This window comes from Tursiops truncatus, chromosome 1 (genome assembly GCF_011762595.2).
Source record: "Tursiops truncatus isolate mTurTru1 chromosome 1, mTurTru1.mat.Y, whole genome shotgun sequence".
In the NCBI taxonomy this organism is placed as follows: domain Eukaryota; kingdom Metazoa; phylum Chordata; class Mammalia; order Artiodactyla; family Delphinidae; genus Tursiops; species Tursiops truncatus.
The window spans coordinates 84890764-84908862 of NC_047034.1; the positions used below are offsets into that span (position 1 = coordinate 84890764).

General features: G+C 40.8%; 1 long non-coding RNA gene across 14 annotated transcripts in view; it reads right to left on the bottom strand.

Moving 5' to 3' along the window:
- The window catches only part of LOC117313342 (uncharacterized), a 57779-nt gene that overhangs the window by 37136 nt on the left and 2544 nt on the right, over nt 1–18099 (bottom strand). For 4 of the 14 annotated variants that reach the window (XR_012333738.1, XR_012333736.1, XR_012333751.1 and 1 more), the window contains exons 2-4: nt 14975–15133; nt 11589–11771; nt 10585–10664 (exon numbers count right to left, since the gene is read on the bottom strand). This is a non-coding gene — a long non-coding RNA (uncharacterized lncRNA). Of the gene's footprint in view, nt 1–3362; nt 8658–10584; nt 10665–11588; nt 11772–14974; nt 15134–18099 lie in introns of all 14 variants that reach the window. The other 10 variants (XR_012333744.1, XR_012333752.1, XR_012333732.1 and 7 more) reach the window with 6 other exon arrangements.

Below are 18099 nucleotides of genomic sequence, written 5' to 3' on the forward strand. Positions count from 1 at the left end.
CTTTCTCTAGTTGCGGTGAGCAGGGGCTACTCTTTGTTGCACTGCGTGGGCTTCTCATTGCAGTGGCTTCTCTTGTTGTGGACCACGGGCTCTAGGCAAGTGGGCTCAGTAGTTGTGGCTTGTGGGCTCTAGAGCACAGGTTCAATAGTTGTGGTGCACAGGCTTAGTTGCTCCGTGGACCAGGGCTCGAACCCATGTCCCCTGCATTGGCAGGCAGATTCTTAACCTCTGTGCCACCAGGGAAGTCTGGATAAGTGGTTTTTGATATATTTTGATACTAGGATAGATAGGATTTGCTGATAGTGGGAATTAAGGTATGAAGTAAAGAGAAGAATCAAGTATTGCTCCAGGTTTTTGGCCTGAACAACTGAAAGAATTGTCGTTTACTGAGAGGAGAAGAAGAAAGATTTTGGAAATGGAAAGGTTAAGAGCACAGTTTTACAATTCAATAAAAAAAAAATGGGCAGAAGACCTAAACAGACATTTCTCCGAAGAAGACACACAGAGGGCCAACAGGCACATGAAAAGATGTTCAACGTTGCTAATTATTAGAGAAATGCAAATCAAAACCTGACACCAGTCAGAATGGCCACCATCAGAAAGTCTACAGGGACTTCCCTGGTGGCTCAGTGGTTAAGAATCCGCCTGCCAATGCAGGGGACATGGGTTCAAGCCCTGGTCCAGGAAGATCCCACATGCCGTGGAGCAACTAAACCCAAGTGCCACAACTATTGAGCCTGCTCTCTAGAGCCCGTGAGCCACAACTACTGAGCCTGCATGCCAGAACTATGGAAGCCTACACACCTAGAGCCTGTGCTCTGCAATAAAATAAGCCACTGCAATGAGAAGCCTGTGCACCGCAATGAAGAGTAGCCCCCGCTCACCGCAACTAGAGAAAGCCAACGTGCAACAACAAAGACCCAACACAGCCAAAACTAAATTAATTAATTAACTAAATTTTTTAAATGTCTACAAATAATAAATGCTGGAGAGGGTGTGGAGAAAAGGGAACTTTCCTACATTGTTGGTGGGAATGTAAACTGGTCCAGCCACTATAGAGAATGGTATGGAGGTTCCTTAAAAAACTGAAAATAGAGTTGCTATATGATCCAGCAATCCCACTCCTGGGCATATATCCAGAAAAGATGAAAACTCTAATTCGAAAAGATACATGTACCCCAATATTCACAGCAGCACTATTTACAATAGCCAAGACATGGAAACAACCTAAATGTCCATCAACAGAAAAATGGATAAAGAAGATGTGGTGTATATATATATATATACACACAATGGAATATTACTCAGCCATAAAAGAGAGCAAAATAATTCCATTTGCAGCAACATGGGTGGACCTAGAGATTATCACACTAAGTGAAGTAAGTCAGAGAAAGACAAATATGATATCACTTATCTGTGGAATCTAAAAACAATGATACAAATGAACTTATTTACAAAACAGAAATAGACTCACAGACATAGTAAACAAACTTGTGGTTACCAAAGGGGAAGGGGGGGAGGGATAAATTAGGAATTCGGGATTAACGCATACACACTACTATCTATAAAATAATAAGGACCTTCTGTATAACACAGGGAACTATATTCAATATCTTGTAATAACCTATAATGGAAAAAAATCTGAAAAAGAACATGTATATTTTTATATATATATAAATACATGTATTTATATATATGAGTAAAACAGAATCACTTTGCTGTACACCTGAAACATTGTGAAACAACTACACTTCGACAAAAAAAAAAAAAAAGAAAAAAAAGAGCCCAGTTTTAGGTACATTAAATTCGTGATGTCTGTTAAATTTCCAAGCAGGCAGTTGACTATACAATTTGGAGTTCAGAGAAGATTACACTGTTGATATAAAATTTGAGAGACATCAACACATAAATAGCATCACAATTTGGGTTTTTTGGGAAGCAGATTCTGAGGCAGACTTCAGTGTTTAGGATGTTTCCCAGAGAACGTCCTTGGAATCAACATCTCCGGAAGGCAGGTGGAAGAAGCAGGATTGGGCAGAGGGAGTTGAGCTATGATGCAGGCCTGACAACCCAAGTTGATTCCCCGAGAAGTTCTGGAGCTGAAATGGCCTGGCAGAGTTGTCCTATGTGAGGCTGAACTAGTAAGCCTTTATACTCTTGCCTCAACCAGTTATCGAATGTCGACCACCTCCAGAAAGACATGGCCTCAGGCAGGGAGGCTCTGTGCAGCTGAGGTTATCCCTGAAAGAGCTGACAGATGAAGGCTGTCCACTGATGGTAGCCTTAGCAGCTGGGGCACAAATCCTTCCTTGAAGGGGTATGTGGATCGTACATAACAGTGTCCGCTGCTGAGAGTATTTAAAATCGTAAGACTGGATGAGCTCACTAAGAGAGTGATGTAGTTAAAGAGGTACAGTGACAGGGATCTGGGGCAGCTTTAGGGATCCGGGGACTAAGAAGGAAGCAGCAAAAGAGATTAGGAGTAGCTAGTGAAATAAGAAAAAAAATGAGTGAGTGTGGGATCCTGGAAGCCAACTCAAGAAAGCATATTACTACTACTACCAACTACTACCAACTACCACCAACTATTACTACTACTATTCTTAGTACAACTTAATCTTCGCAACACTATGAATTAGATGATATTATTATCATTCCCATGTCATAGGTGACAAACTTGAGGCACAGAGTTTAAAGGTCTCTCTCAAGGTTACACAGCTCGTGGTGGTGAAACTCTAATTTTGAACTTTTGCTGGCTCAAGAGTCTACACTCCTGACTGCCTCACCACCTGGACTCCAAAGAACTGTGTAAAATGCTGCCAACAGGTGAAGTACAAAGACCAAGCATTAACCATCAAATTTGGCAATGTGAACTTATCAGCAAAGGCAGTTTTGGTGGAATATGGCAGTGAAAGCCTGAAGAGAGTAAATTCAAACACAGTACTTATTGGGAGTTCCCTGGTGGTCCAGTGGTTAGGACTCCCCTGACAATGGACCAGACTATTGCTATCCCTTGGCCTTGAAAACTGGTTTGTTGCTATCAAATGGATTCAACCGTCATTTTATTTTGATTATCAAAGACAATGCTTTCCAGCAGACATAATACGGAAGACTATGAGAAGAAAAGAAAAATCGCTTGAGAAACATAGTGATCTCTACTTTTTTTGGCCACGCCACATGGCAACCCGGGCCCCCTGCAATGGAAGTGTAGAGTCTTAATCACTGGACCACCAGGGAATTCCCTCTTTTTATATTTACTGTATGACTTTGATAGTAAGGGGAAAAAAAGTTGAAACAATTTAATTGTAATAAACCAAATTATCCTTCCACCCAGCAACTCCCTCTAGTCTCCCCTTTCCTACCTCACTGAAGAGCCTCTTCATGAATTTCAGTCAGAGAGGAAACACGTGTACTGTGCTTCCCTGTGCTGGAAAGTCTCTCCTAAAATGTGTGGGATCTTTCATCTCCTCTCACCCAGAGCAGAGGCCTCTCCTTGTGGGTGGACCCACAAAAGTATCAACAGAGAAGCTGAGGGAGGAAGGGACTCACTGAAAACGGATAAATATTAAGCCCTGCTCTTAGGTACTTGAGGCAGTGCAGGCAGGAGAACATATGGACTAGGAGCAGCACCGGTAGTATGTTGCCAAGTATTAGTCAGGTTTTGATACGTGACAGAATCCTCATATCTCAGACAAGCTTGAGCCAAAAAGGGATTTATTGGTTCCTGTATTTAAAAAGTCCAAAGGCACCCTCCCTTTAGGCAAATCTGGATCAGGGACTCAAAGGATATCATCATAACTCACTCTCTCTCCCTATCTCATCTGTGTCTTCTCTGTACTGGCTTCATTCTCATACTGGCTGATCCCAAGTTGGAGCAAGTTGGCTACCAGCAGTTCTAGGCTTATATCTTTTTACTTTCAGGTCTACAGATAGAGAACTTCTTATTCTAATAGTCCACTGAAAGTCCTAAAACTGAGTCTCATTGGTTCTGATTGGTCTAACTTGAGCACATGGCCAACCTTGAATCAATCAGTACAGCCAAGGAGATATTTTATCAGTTAGAGATGCCTTCAGTTGCAGACAACAGAGTACTTGATAAAACAAAATGAAGTTCATGTTCCTTATATTAAAAGATGTGGGACTTCCCTGGTGGCGCAGTGGTTAAGAATCCGTCTGCCAATGCAGGGGACACGGGTTCAAGCCCTGGTCCGGGAAGATCCCACATGCCGTGGAGCAACTAAGCCCATGTGCCACAGCTACTGAGCCCGCTTGCCTAGACCCCATGGTCTGCAAATTCTTTGGCTTTTTCTTCATTATTGCAAGATGGCAGCTGCAGCTCCAAAAATTCACATCCAGGTTCTAGGCAGGAAAAAGGATGCTACGGGCAGCAAACGTCCCTCATTGAAGAAAGCGAAAGTTTTCCCAAAATCACCCAGCAGATTTCTGCTCATGACTCACTGATCATAACTGGGTCACAAGGATACCCTTACCCTCAAGCAAGGCAGGAGAGCCAAGTATTTTGCTCTACCAGACTCTCCAGTTGAGTTAGGCTGGGAAGAAGGGGGTTGAGAATGGGGATTAGGTTAGCCAATCAATGCGATCTGCCATAAATGTAATGCTCTGATTGGAAAGGCCTGGCTTAGAAGTCCACTTCTGGAGCTGGTGTGGACTCTTCTCCCCCCAGGAACAATGAACTGAGCATGATAGAGGAAAACTAGGTGCTATAATATAAAAGGAGGATTGGATGCTAGTCAGGCAAGAATAAAAGCTGTCCATTACATATGTTTAAGGCCAACTTGTGACCTGGCCTCCTCAGAAGTGCACAGTATCTATCACCAGATATAAGAAAGCAAAAGTTACATGTATTTACCTCAGCATTATCTTAGGTGATGTATCACTTTCCTTTCGATTCTAAAAGGTAAAGTAATAATAGCTACAATTACATGAGCACCTCCAACTTATTTAATAACAGTTCAATTAAAAACTTCCTCCTTCTTTCTTCCCTCCCTCACTCAGAGCATCTGTTGGTGTGTTAAGGAATATCTGTTTTACTTAGGAGACTGTATTCAGATTAAGTAATGTATTCTGAGCATTAGTGTCAGGTGCTTCCACGTGGATTATTTTATGAAGTTTTTACCACAACAATCCATTTACTGATGAGGAAAACTGAGGTTAGTTGACGTGTTCAAGGTCTTGTGATCCATACGTTCCAAGCTAAGTGTTTTCTTACTCCAAAAATAGTATTCTTCTTGCCATACCACAACTGCAGCACAACTTCTCAGAACAGACTGGGTCCATGCCAATGAAATCAGGTCACCGGGGCAGTTTTTGAATATTCCAGAAACTTTTTTTTCCTCCATGTAGAAGTGAATGAAGTGCCAATCACTCCTGGACTGAAGGTCCTGAGCCTCTTCAAGAGGCAATCCTCTACCTTAATTTAAGCATGGTTATTTAGGATGCCTTGCATGGGTTTTGTGACTTTTTCTAGCTGGATTCTCCAAGGGGTTCCAACCAGCCTAGTGCCCTGAAGCAAAAAAAAAGTCTACCCAAGCACTGGCTCCCCTGGCTTCTGACAATCCTCAGGGTGGTGGTACCCTCCATTATTCACAGAGAAGCAGAATTAGCTTCCTGCCACCACTGCAGACAGTATTGAGCAGCGTGTTCCCAGGGAGGAATTAGAAAAACTAACCTGTCAAGCCTGCTGGGCCTGGCTGCCAGAGACCTCCTTTGATTCCTAAGTGTGGCATTCTAGGGCGGGGGTACGAGTGCATGTTCCTAATTCCTCCCTTGGCAGAAACTTAGCTCTTTGAATAGAGATTCATCTCCCATTGCTGTGCACTTAATATGAACTTTTTCTTAATGTGTGGTTGACTAGGTAGATTGTAGCTCCTTTTTAAAAATCCAGGTTGTAAAATCATACACATGAGTAGATAACATAGCACACTCAATAAATGTATAAGGTTCATCTTTTTGGAACAAATTTTCTTCACATTGCAATGATAAGTTGTACGGTAACCAGTGAACACTTATAGACACTTCTAGCATTTATTGTTAGTTGGGGTAAGTTATGCCCAACTATTACATATATGAAAAAAACACCTGAACTCTTATTAGATACTATTCTGATTACAATTTAAAAAGAAAAATGTCTAATATACTTCCTTCCAGCTTTAGAATTAATGTCATTGAAGTGTGACCTATATTATAAAATTTAGACCTAATTTCCTAAAATTCCATGAGCTATTTTAAAAATCTGCTATCATTTGTGACTATTATTTTGATCAGTCATCAATCATTTCAGTACTGTGCAAACAAAATAAAATGGAGAAATAAATTATTATGTAATATTCCAGTTTCAAAATTTTCTATTTATAATGATCAAAAATTTGCTCTGGTAAAGTCACTGACCTTAATAAGTTAATATTACAAATTACAACTATAAAATATAGTCATTCAAATTTTCCTGAAAGGAAAAAATACTGTCAACAAATACTGAACTCTAGTTAGTGCTATGTATGCTGAACTATTGAAAGGGAAGTTTATTAATGTTTGCAATTTCCTTTGAAAGACACATGCACACTGATATTCACTGCAGTACTATTTACAATAGCCGAGATATGGAAGCAACCAAAATGTCCATCAACAGATGAATTAACAAGAAGACACACACACACACACACACACACACACACGAATATTACTCAGCCAGAAAAAAAAAAAGAAATCTTGCCACTTGCAACAACATGGATGGATACAGAGGGTATTACACTATGTGAAATAAGTCAGACAGACAGACAAAGACAAATACTGTATGTTGTCACTTATATGTGAAATCTAAAAATTAAAACAAGTGAATGAATATAACAAAAGAGAAACAGACTCACAGGTACAGAGATCAAACTAGTTGTTACCACTGGGGAGAGTGAAGGGGGTGGGGAGTTATAGGGGTACGGGATTAAGAGGTACAAACTACTATGTATAAAGTGAATAATCTACAAGGATATATTGTACAGCACAGGGAATATAGCCAATATTTTATAATAACCTTAAATGGAGTATAATCTATAAAAATATTGAACCACAGTATCATATACCTGAAACTAAAATACTATTGTACCTCAGCTACATTTCAACTTTAAAAAAGAATACAGGGCTTCCCTGGTGGCGCAGTGGTTGAGAGTCCGCCTGCCGATGCGGGGGACGCAGGTTCGTGCCCCGGTCCGGGAGGATCCCACATGCCGCGGAGTGGCTGGGCCCGTGAGCCATGGCCGCTGGGCCTGCGCGTCCGTAGCCTGGGCTCCGCAACAGGAGAGGCCACAGCAGTGAGAGACCCGCGTAACACACACACACACACACACACACAAAAAGAATGCATATGATGTCAAATAAGCACATGAAAAGGTACTAAACATCACCAGTCATCAAGAAAATGCAAATTAAAACCACAATAAGGTACCATTTCCTATGCATCAGAATGGCCACAGTAAAAAAAAAACTCGAACAATGTTAAATGTTAACAAGAATATGGAGCAACTTGACCTGTAATACGTTGCTGGTAAAATAGTACAAACAGTTTGGAGGACTTAGTGGTTTCTAATGAACTTTTTTTTTTGGCCATGCTGCACGGCATGTGGCGTTCTAGTTCCCTGACCAGGGATGGAACCCACGCCCCCTGCGGTGGAAGCATGGAGTCCTAATCACTGGACTGCCAGGGAAGTCCCCTCTAATGAACTTAAATATACCTTTACCCTATGACCTAATAATTCTACTTTTAGGTATCTACCAAAGAGAGAGAAAAGCATGTGTCTATACAAATAGTCACAGCAGTGCTTGTTATAAAGTTCCCAAACTGGAAACAAACTATAAGTATATAAACAGAAGAATGGGTTTAAAAAATTCTGGTGTAATCCATGAAGGAAATAATTGATAAGCTTTACTTCATTAAAATTAAAAAACTTGGCTCTGAGAAACACAGTTACCAAGAGAATTAGAAGAGAAGCCACAGACTGGGAGAAAATATTTGCAAAAGACACATCTGACAAAGGACTATTAATCAAAATACACAAAGAACTCTGAAAACTGAACAATAAGAAAACCAGATTTTAAAATGGGGCAAAAACCTTAACACCAAAGAAGATATACAAATGGCAAATAATCAAATGAAAAGATGATCCACATCATATATCATCAGGGAAATGCAAATTAAAACCATAAGATACTACTGCACACCTATTAGACTAGCCAAAATCCAGAACACTGACAACCCCAAACACTGGTGAGGAGGTGAAGCAACAGGAACTTTAAAAAATTATTTATTTTTGGCTGCATTGGGCCTTCGTTGCTGTGTGCGGGCTTTCTCTAGTTGCGGCGAGTGTGGGCTACTCTATGTTGTGGTGCGCCTGCTTCCCATTGTGGTGGCTTCTCTTGTTGCAGGGCATGGGCTCTAGGCACGTGGGTTTCAGTAGTTGTGGCATGCAGGCTCAGTAGTCGTGGCTCGTGGGCTCTTGAACGCAGGCTCAGTAGTTGTGGCACATGGCTTAGTTGCTCCGTGGCATGTGGGATCTTCCCAGACCAGGGCTCGAACATGTATCCCCTGCATTGGCAGGCGGATTCTTAACCACTGGGCCACCAGGAAGTCTCGGAACCTTTATTCATTGCTGGTGGGAATGCAAAATGGTACAGCCACTTTGGAAGACAGTTTGGTGGTTCTTTACAAGACAAAATATACTTGTACCAAACAATCAAGCAATCGTGTTCTTTGGTATTTACCCAATAGAATTGAAAACTTATATCCACCTAAAAACCTGCAGAAGGAGGTTCAGAGCAGCTTTCTTCATAATCGCTAAAATTTGGAAGCAACCAAGATGTCCTACAGTAGATGAATGGATACATTAACATAACCCAGAAAGTGAAATATTATTTAGCACTAAAAAGAAATGAACTATCAAGACATGCAAAGACATGCATATTCCTAAGTGAAAGAAGCCAATCTGAAAAGACTACATACTATGTGATTCCAACTATATGAATCATTGGAAAAGGTAAAACTATAGAGACAGTGAAAAGATCAATGGTTGCCAGGGATTTGAAGGGGGAGTTGGGGGGGTGGAGAAGATGAATAGACAGAGGACAACGAATTTTTAGGGCAGTGAAAATATTGTGTATGATATTATATAAAGATAGACACATGTCATTATACATTTGTCCAAAATCATAGAATGTACAACACCAGGAATAAACCCTTAGGTAAACTATGAACTTTGGGGATTATGATGTATCAATGTCGGGTCATCCTTGGTAGGAAAATGTACCATTTTGGTGAGTGATGTTGATAATGGGGAAGGCTGTGCATGTATGGGGGCAGCAGGTATATGGAAAATCTTTTCACCTTCCTCTCAATTTTATTGTAAACCTAAAACTGTTCTAAAAAATAAAGTCTTAAAAAATGTGGTATATTCGGATAATGAAATACTACTCAGAAACTAAAAGGAACATGCTACTGAAATTAGCAGCAACATGGATAATCTTAGAAATATGCTGAGTGAAAGTGTCCAGGTATAAAATAGTACATTACTGTATGATTCCATATATGAAGTCCAGGACAATGCTAAACAAGGCTATGGGGACAGAAATCAGATGTGTGTTTCCTTGGAAAGAGGGGGAACAGACTGGAAAGGGCATGAAGAAACCTCCTGGGGTGACAAAATGTTCTGTATCTTTTTTTTTCAGCTGGTGGTTAGAGAGGAATATAAGATTGTCAAAACTCATTAAATTGATCGCTTAAGATCTACACGTGTAATTTTACCTTTATTACCTCAATTTAAAATGGAGAGGGGAGGGGGGCTGGAGGAGAGGAAATGTGATTATTGTGCTCTAGCAGCTCCTACCTCAGCCTCACCTCCACCTTCTCTCTGGTAGCTCCCTAGTTAGGGGATTTGTTTGTTTATTTTTTATTTGGGGGTAGAGGGGAAAGAAGAACAAATGCATGTGTTTTTATTGGATGTGGAGTGTGGCTATGGGAGCAGTACATGTTTATGTGACTGATGATTTCTGTGGAAGCATTGTTTAAAATGGTGTGTATTACTGACACCTGCAAATGAGTGTTTGGAGGAATTTGGTTGTAAGGGTAGGGCTAATGCAATCTTGTCCCAGGAAAACAAATTTTAATTCTCTAAAAGTTTTTCCAAGCAATTTTCAGAGTTGGAATAGCATAAGAATGTTTAGAACTATCCTTAGAGTTTTAATATGAAAAATGTAGCTACATGATAAATGTGATTTTCTAATTTCTTATACAATGTGACAATATCTTCAAATCAACACTTTTTCTTTTGATGAAATAATCACTGCTTCTCAAGAGCACCCAGATAATGATAATATTAAGTTTCATTTCATTTCATTTCACACATTTCACTTCATTAGCTAGTCTACATGACTTCTATTAGTAAAATATTTTCCTCTTTTAAAGTAAGATGGGAATGTAAGTTAGATTCATTATCCTGTTTCTTCCAGCTATATTTCGCCATTAAAATTTTGCCAAAGTAAGCATAGGTTTGAAGATATTCTTTCATATAACATCCAAATTACCTTATTTTTTTTCTCACAAGCTTCACAACAAGCTGATTTCTCATTTCTTTTTTCATTCTATCCTCTTCAGATGGTAACACCTGCAACAACAACAACGAAAAACAACCATATAAACCTCAAAATTTTCATTTAACTTGCATGCCCCCTAAGTCAAAAGAGTATAAAATACTTAAAGGTTATCTTTTTGGCCCTGTATTATTCCTATTTTCCATCATATATCACAACTTGTTAAGCCTAGCCATAAGCAGTGCATTTTCAGATTATTTACCCAAAACAGCAAAATGATAAAGTGCTCTAACTTGTCTTGGAAAGGAAAGAGACGTGAAGCAAGGTGATGGCCCACCAGGAGGGGCGCTGGCTGAGATGCAGGTCACAGCTGAGCCTGGTGAGAAGCCCTCCTCCAGGGGCCAGCCTGTCGGGATCCCCTTGCTGGAGCAGGAATCCGAGGAGGCACTAGAGCAGGAATCCGAGGAGGCGCTGGGCCCGAACCAACTGCCAGCCGAGCTGCTCCTAATGGTGCTGAGCCACGTGCCCCAACACATGCTGCTCAGGCACCGCCACCAGGTGTGCAGGCGCTGGCGCGACCTAGTGGACTGCCAGGCCCTGTTGAGCATCCTGCCCCGGAAACACGCCGCCCTGCGGCCCATCGTCAGCCCCTGCCTGCCGCCGCCGCCGACCTCAGGCCCTGCGTCCTGGGCCGCTTCTGCGAGCGCAGACCCATAGGGCGCAACCTCCTCCTGAACCCCAGGGGCCTAGATGGCTTCCCAGAACAGCCTATGCTGAGTGGTGGGGACGGCTGGACAAAGGAGAGAAAATGTAAGGGCATGCCTGCAGCTCCTTGTGATGTCCACTTCCTACCTGCCTACCACCTACCTGGTTACAGGTGGTTTCGAAGAAAGGAAGTTTTGGACCTGGAGAAGGAGGGTTTCTGGCCAGAACTCCTGGATAATGGAAAGATTGGGATTTGTGTCTCTGACTGCTGGATGGAACGAAGAGGCACTAACCGTATATGTATATATCGGCTAATTGTCCAAACTCTAGACGTCAACCAGGCTGTCCTGCGTCATTTCTCTTCGAATCCTTTTTGCATCCGGCGGTGGAGGAGAGTCCCCTTTGAGGCCAGCCATGTGTCCTCCAACCTCAAGAACGGTGTTCACTTTGTGTCTTTTGAACAATGGGTGTCAAACCTGGAGTTAGGGAATGAGCAATATGGAGTCCCTTTTACCAACTCCAGTGTGTTTGCATGGGTCTGTCTGTCCTAGTCGTGGGCTGTCCTTGCAAAACTACCTTACTGTGCCTTCCAGGAGCTGGGCCCATTGGCTGGGCCACCTCAGTAATCAAGGGCTTGTAGCTCCCTGGCATCCTGGGATCTCCTGGGTCCAGTCGAAATTCCTGCTGGGCCCTGTCTTCAGGTTTTGGAAGCTACTAGAAGAAAGTTTCTGCTGCTTTCTAAGGTAGACCCTGTTCTACTGAATGGAAAGCCACGGTTGAGCACAGGGGCCCAGGGAAATGCTGGATCCTGAGAGCTCCACCATCCCCCAGAGGCTCTCTGGTTCAGCCCCGTGCCTTCTGCCCTTGTCTCGTCCTGTTTCTGCTGCAGAGGCTTTATTGGTCCCTTCCAGGAAGCCCTCTTTCACCTCTGAACTAGCAGCTCATCCCTATGGCTGGGAAAATTCCAGCCCCCTTGGGTGGTGAACTTAACCTCATGGGGTTTCAAGCAAGACTGGGACCAGGACTCACAGCAGAAAGTCAAACTAGTGCAAAAAATGTTTGGAGACAGAGGGTTCTGCCCACCCTGTGAACCATGAAGTGGTCCCCTGAGCCCAACTCTGCTCTGAATTGTATGGTGTATAAAGTTATTTTATTTTGAAATTCTTTTCAAACATGGAGCAAATAAATGAGCAATGTATCTGCCAAAAAAAAAAAAAAAGAAAGGAAAGGTAAGAAGTCTCTGTAATTAACTAAGTTCCAGTTAACACACTTACGTATTTTAGACTACATTGATGGAATTTATAGTCATGACTAATGTGTAACATTTCAGTGCTTGACAAAAATTCTGGTAGTATTCTAATAGATTAAATTGTATACAGAAAACTTCGTTAATTTGAATTGTATGAAAGGGCGTGCAAGAAAAGAATTTCATTGAATTCATTTATCTTTATTAAATAATAATAAGGAATTTGTCAACTTTACCAGAAAAAGAGGAAGATGAGGAGGATGAGGGGAAGAGGGGAGAAGAGGAGGAAAAGAAGAAGAGAAAGAAGCAAGGGGGAGTAATAAGGAAGGAAAGAGGCAGAAGGAGGAGAAGGACAAGGTATGAGGAGAAAGGGAAAGTAGAAGAGGGAGAAAATAGGGAAGGAAAAGAATTAGAGAGAAAGTGACAAATAGAAAAGATCCAAAACAAAAAACCTGAACGAACTTTTAAGTGTGGGAATTTGATGAGGGTACAAATGGTATAAGAAGTTAGGTGACGGGCTTCCCTGGTGGCGCAGTGGTTGAGAGTCCGCCTGCCGATGCAGGGGACACGGGTTCGTGCCCCGGTCCGGGAAGATCCCACATGCCGCGGAGAGGCTGGGCCCGTGAGCCATGGCCACTGAGCCTGCGTGTCCGGAGCCTGTGCTCCGCAACGGGAGAGGCCACAGCAGTGAGAGGCCCGCGTACCACAAAAAAAAAAAGAAAGGAAATTCTGACACATGCTACAACATGGATGAACTTTTGAGGACATTATGCTAAGTGAAATAAGCCAGTCCCAAAAAGACAAATACTATTCCATTAATATGAGATACCCTAGAGTCATCAAATTCATAGAGACAGAAAGTAGGATGGTGGTTGAGGGGAGAGGAGAATGGGGAGTTGCTTAACGGGCATAGTTTCAGTTTTACAAGGTGGAGTTTTGGAAATTGGTTGCACCACAATGTGAATATACTTAACATTAATGAACTATATACCTAAAATAGTTATGAAGGTAAATTCTATGTTTTGTGTATTTTACCACAAATAAAAACAAAAATAAAAAAAGAGAAAAAATTGATTTCAAAATTTAAAACAAACCACATGAGATACTACTTTATACCCATTAGAATGGCAATATTAATATTAATAATAAAATGGAAAAAACAAGTATTGGAAAATATGAGACAGTTGGAACATACATTGTTTGGTAGTTCTTCAAAAAGTTAAACATAGAGGGACTACCCTGGTGGCGCAGTGGTTAAGAATCTGCCTGCCAACACAGGGGACACGGGTTCAATCCCTGGTCCAGGAAGATCCCACATGCCGTGGAGCAACTAAGCCCATGCGCCACAACTACTAAGCCTGCGCTCTAGAGCCCGTGAGCCACAACTACTGAGCCCGAGTGCCACAACTACTGAAGCCAGTGTGCCTAGAGCTCATGCTCCGCAACAAGCCACTGCAATGAGAAGACGGCGCACCACAAGAGTAGCCCGCACTCGCCACAACTAGAGAAAGCCCGCGCACAGCAACGAAGACCTAACACAGCCAAAAATAAATAAACAAATTTTTTAAAAAAGTGTAAACAACTCAATATCCATCAATTGATGAACAAATAAATACAATGTGATATATCCGTACAACAGAATATTATTCAGCCATAAAAAGGAACTAAGTACTGATACATGCTACAATATGGGTGAACCTTGAAAACACTATGCTAAATGAAAGAAGCCAGAGATGAAAGTTCACATTCCATTTATATAAAATATCCAGAATAGACAAATACATAGAGACAGAAAGTACATTAGCAATTGTCAGGGGATGGGGGGGGGGATTGGAATCAACTTCTAATTGTTTGGGTTTTTTTGGGGTGTGGGGGGAGATGGAAATATTCTGCAATTAGATAGTGATGATGGTTGCACAACATGGTGAATATACTGAAAACTACTTAAGCTTACACTTTTAAATGGTGGATTTTATGTTATGAGGACTGTATCTCCATAAAACGAAAAGTGAACCTTTTTGATTTCACTGAGTTTGTCAGTGGAAACACAACAAAAACGTATTTTTCTTATTTTCCAGATAAAATATTTGAGCAGTGTATTCAGCACAAATGTCCAAATTTGCATTTACAAATTCCCCACCCCTTTTCCTTTAATGGTGTTTCTCATCCTAGTCCCTAATTTCTCAAGTTAGAACTTGCTTGAAACCTTGAAATCTGAGTTTGCAAATAACTGTAAGGTCCTTCTCTAAGGCAGCCTAGCTTGCATCATCTCCTTCTCAACCTTTAAAACAGAAATGTGAAGTAATGGGGATTTGTATAATAAAATAAAAAGCCACTAGAGGGCACTGTATCCCCTCTGGTTTGCAGTAAAGAAACACTTTATCTTAAAGGTTATGCTTTAGACAGTAAAGTCCAGAAAACTTGTCTATTCACCTGGTCAAACCATTCATTAGCTGAGTGGTTTGAAGAAAGTCTTCCAGCTTCTGGATTTCAGCTTCCACATCTGCATAAGGTTGGGCGTTGGTTACATGATTTCCAGGCTTCTGCCAACTCTAAAATTCCTCTTATACTGGCTTAAAACAAGGATGACATCTGGAAAAATAGTAAGAATTGTACCCGCTTTATCATTTCCTCCAGTTCACTCAAACTGTTTCTTCTTCCCACCTTGTCTATTTCTCTATTTCCAGCTAAAATATTAGAGTAACTCTGGACCTTTCCCCCTTAAGCACCCTTTACTGATAATTTATATTAAAAAAAAACAAAACAAAAAACCACTCTCAGAGCACTTTCCCAGTTTCACCAATAATTTTCTCTTTTGATTCTCATGACACATCGGGTTTGTAGGTATTATCTCCAATGTTCCTGGTGAGGAAACTGAAGCCTAGAAGAGTTCAGTGAATTGCCCACAGAAACACAGCTAGCAAGTTATAGCACCTGGCCTTCCAACTCCAAAGCCTGTACTCTTCATAAAAATATTCACTGTCAGTAGGAAGATACAAGTTTTGTGAGGCCTGAAGTATACACATTTATGCTGTCTGTATTAGTTTTCCATCATGGCTGTAACAAATTATCACAAAGTTAGTGGCTTAAAACAACATAGATTTAGGGGACTTCCCTGGAGGTGCAGTGGTTAAGACTCCACACTCCCAATGCAGGGATGTTGGTCCAATCCCTCGTCGGGGAACTAGATCCCACATCCATGCTGCAACTAGGAGTTCACATGCCACAACTAAGGAGCCCACCTGCTGCAACTAAGACCCAACGCAACCAAATAAATAAATATTTTAGAAACAACAACAGCAACCTAGATTTATTATCTTACAGTTTTACAGGTCAGAAGTCCAACACAGGCCTCACTGGGCTAAAATCAAGGTGTCAAGCCTTCTGGAGGCTCTAGAGGAGAGTCTGTTTCTTTGCCCTTCCCAGACTCTAGAGGCCACCTGCATTCCTTGGCTGGTGCCCCGCTTCCTCCATCTTAAAAGCCAGCAACAGCAGGTCAAGTCCTCACACTGCGTCACTCTGACCTGTCTGCCTACTCTCTCCCACTTTTACGGACTCTTAATTATATTGGGCCCAGACAATCCAGGATGATCTCCCTATTTTAAGGTCAGCTGACTAGCAAATTTAGTTCCATCTGCAACCCTAAGTCCCCTTTGTCATGTAAATAACGTATTCACAGATTCCAAGGATTAGGACATGGACATCTTGGGGAAGGAGGGTGGCTTCTGACTATCACATTGGCCCTCTTTAAGATATATAAAGTTTAAATTATAAACTTAGACATGATTCTCTTAACACAAAGAAGAAACTTCATTTAATACATGGAAAATCTTTTTCTCCATTTATTTATTTGGTTTATTTATTGAGGTAAATTCATATAACATAAAGTTAACCATTTTAAAGTATACATTTCAGTGGTATTTAGTACATTCACAATGTTGTACAACCACCAACCAACACCTATATCAAGTTCCAAATCATTTTCATTACCCTAAAAGAAAACTCCGTATCCATTAAAAAGTCATTCTCCCAGCCCCTGGCAACATTAATCTGCTGTCTCTCTAGATTTACCAATTCTGGATATTTAATAAAATGGAATCATACAATTTCTGACCTTTTGTGTCTGGATATTCACAATTTGAGACCCTTTGTGACTGGCTACTCTCACTTAACATCTTTTCGAGGCCCATCCATGTTGTAGCATGTACCAGTACTCCAATCCTTCTGTGACCAAATAATATTCCATTGTACGGCTATATCACATTTGTTTATCCATACATTTAATGATGCACATTGGGTTGTTTCCAACTTTTGGCTATTGTGAATAGTGCTATGAAACTCCTGTACAACTATTTGTTTGAATACCTGTTTTCAATTTTGGGGGTATATACTTAGAATTGCTGGGTCTTGTAATATTATGTTTAACTTTTGAGGAACTGCCAAACTGTTCCACAGTGGCTATACCATTTTATACCCCCATGAGCAATGTGCAAGTTTTCAAATTTCTCCACATTCTTGCCAATACATACTTTCCTTAAAAAATTATTATTATAGCCATCCTAGTGGGTATAGAGTGGTATCTCGTGTTTCTGATTTGCATTTCTCTAATGACTAATAACGTTGAGTACCTTGTCATGTGCTTGTTGGTCACTTATACATCGTTTTTGGAAAACACCTATTCAAATCCTTTGCTCATTTTTTAATTGGGTTGTCTTTTTGTTGTTGAGTTGTAAGAGTTCTTTACATATTCTGGACATTAGACCCTGATTTGCAAATATTTTCTCCCATTGTATAGGTTGTCTTTTCACTTTCTTGATAACATCCTTTGATGCACAAAAGCTTCTCATTTTGATGAAACCCAATTTATCTTTTCCTTTTGTTGCTCTTCTTTTGGTATTGTATCTAAAAATCCATTGCCAAATCCAAGGTCGTTAAGATTTACCCCTCATCTTCTCTTCTAAGAGTTTTATAGTTTAGTTCTTACATTTAGGTTATTGGTTAATCCATTTTGAGTTTATGTTTATATATGGCATAAGGTAGGGGTGCAACTTCATTCTTTTGCATATGGATATTCACGTGTCCCAGCACCACTTGTTGAAGAGACATTTCTTTTCCCATTGAATGGTCTTGGCATTCTTTTCAAAAATCAGTTGGCCCTAGATTTGTAAGTTTGTTTCTGGATTTTCTATTCTCTTGGTCTATACAGCTATCCCTATGCTAGTACCACACTGTTTTGATCACTGTAGCTTTGTAATAAGTTTTGTAATAAGGAAATGTGAGTCCTCCAACTTTGTTCTTCTTCAATATTGTTTTAAGTATTCAGCATCCTGCACAATTCCATATGAGTTTACCACTTTTGCCAAAAGGGCTATTGCAATTTTAATAGGTATTACATTGAATCTGTAGATCACGCTGGGTAGTATTGCCATCTTAACAATATTAAGTCTTCCAATACGTGAACATGGATGTCTTTCCACTTATTTAGGTCTTCTTTAGTATCTTTCAGCAACGTTTTACAGTTTTCAGTGTGTCTTCCACTTTTGTGTAGTAAGGAATCT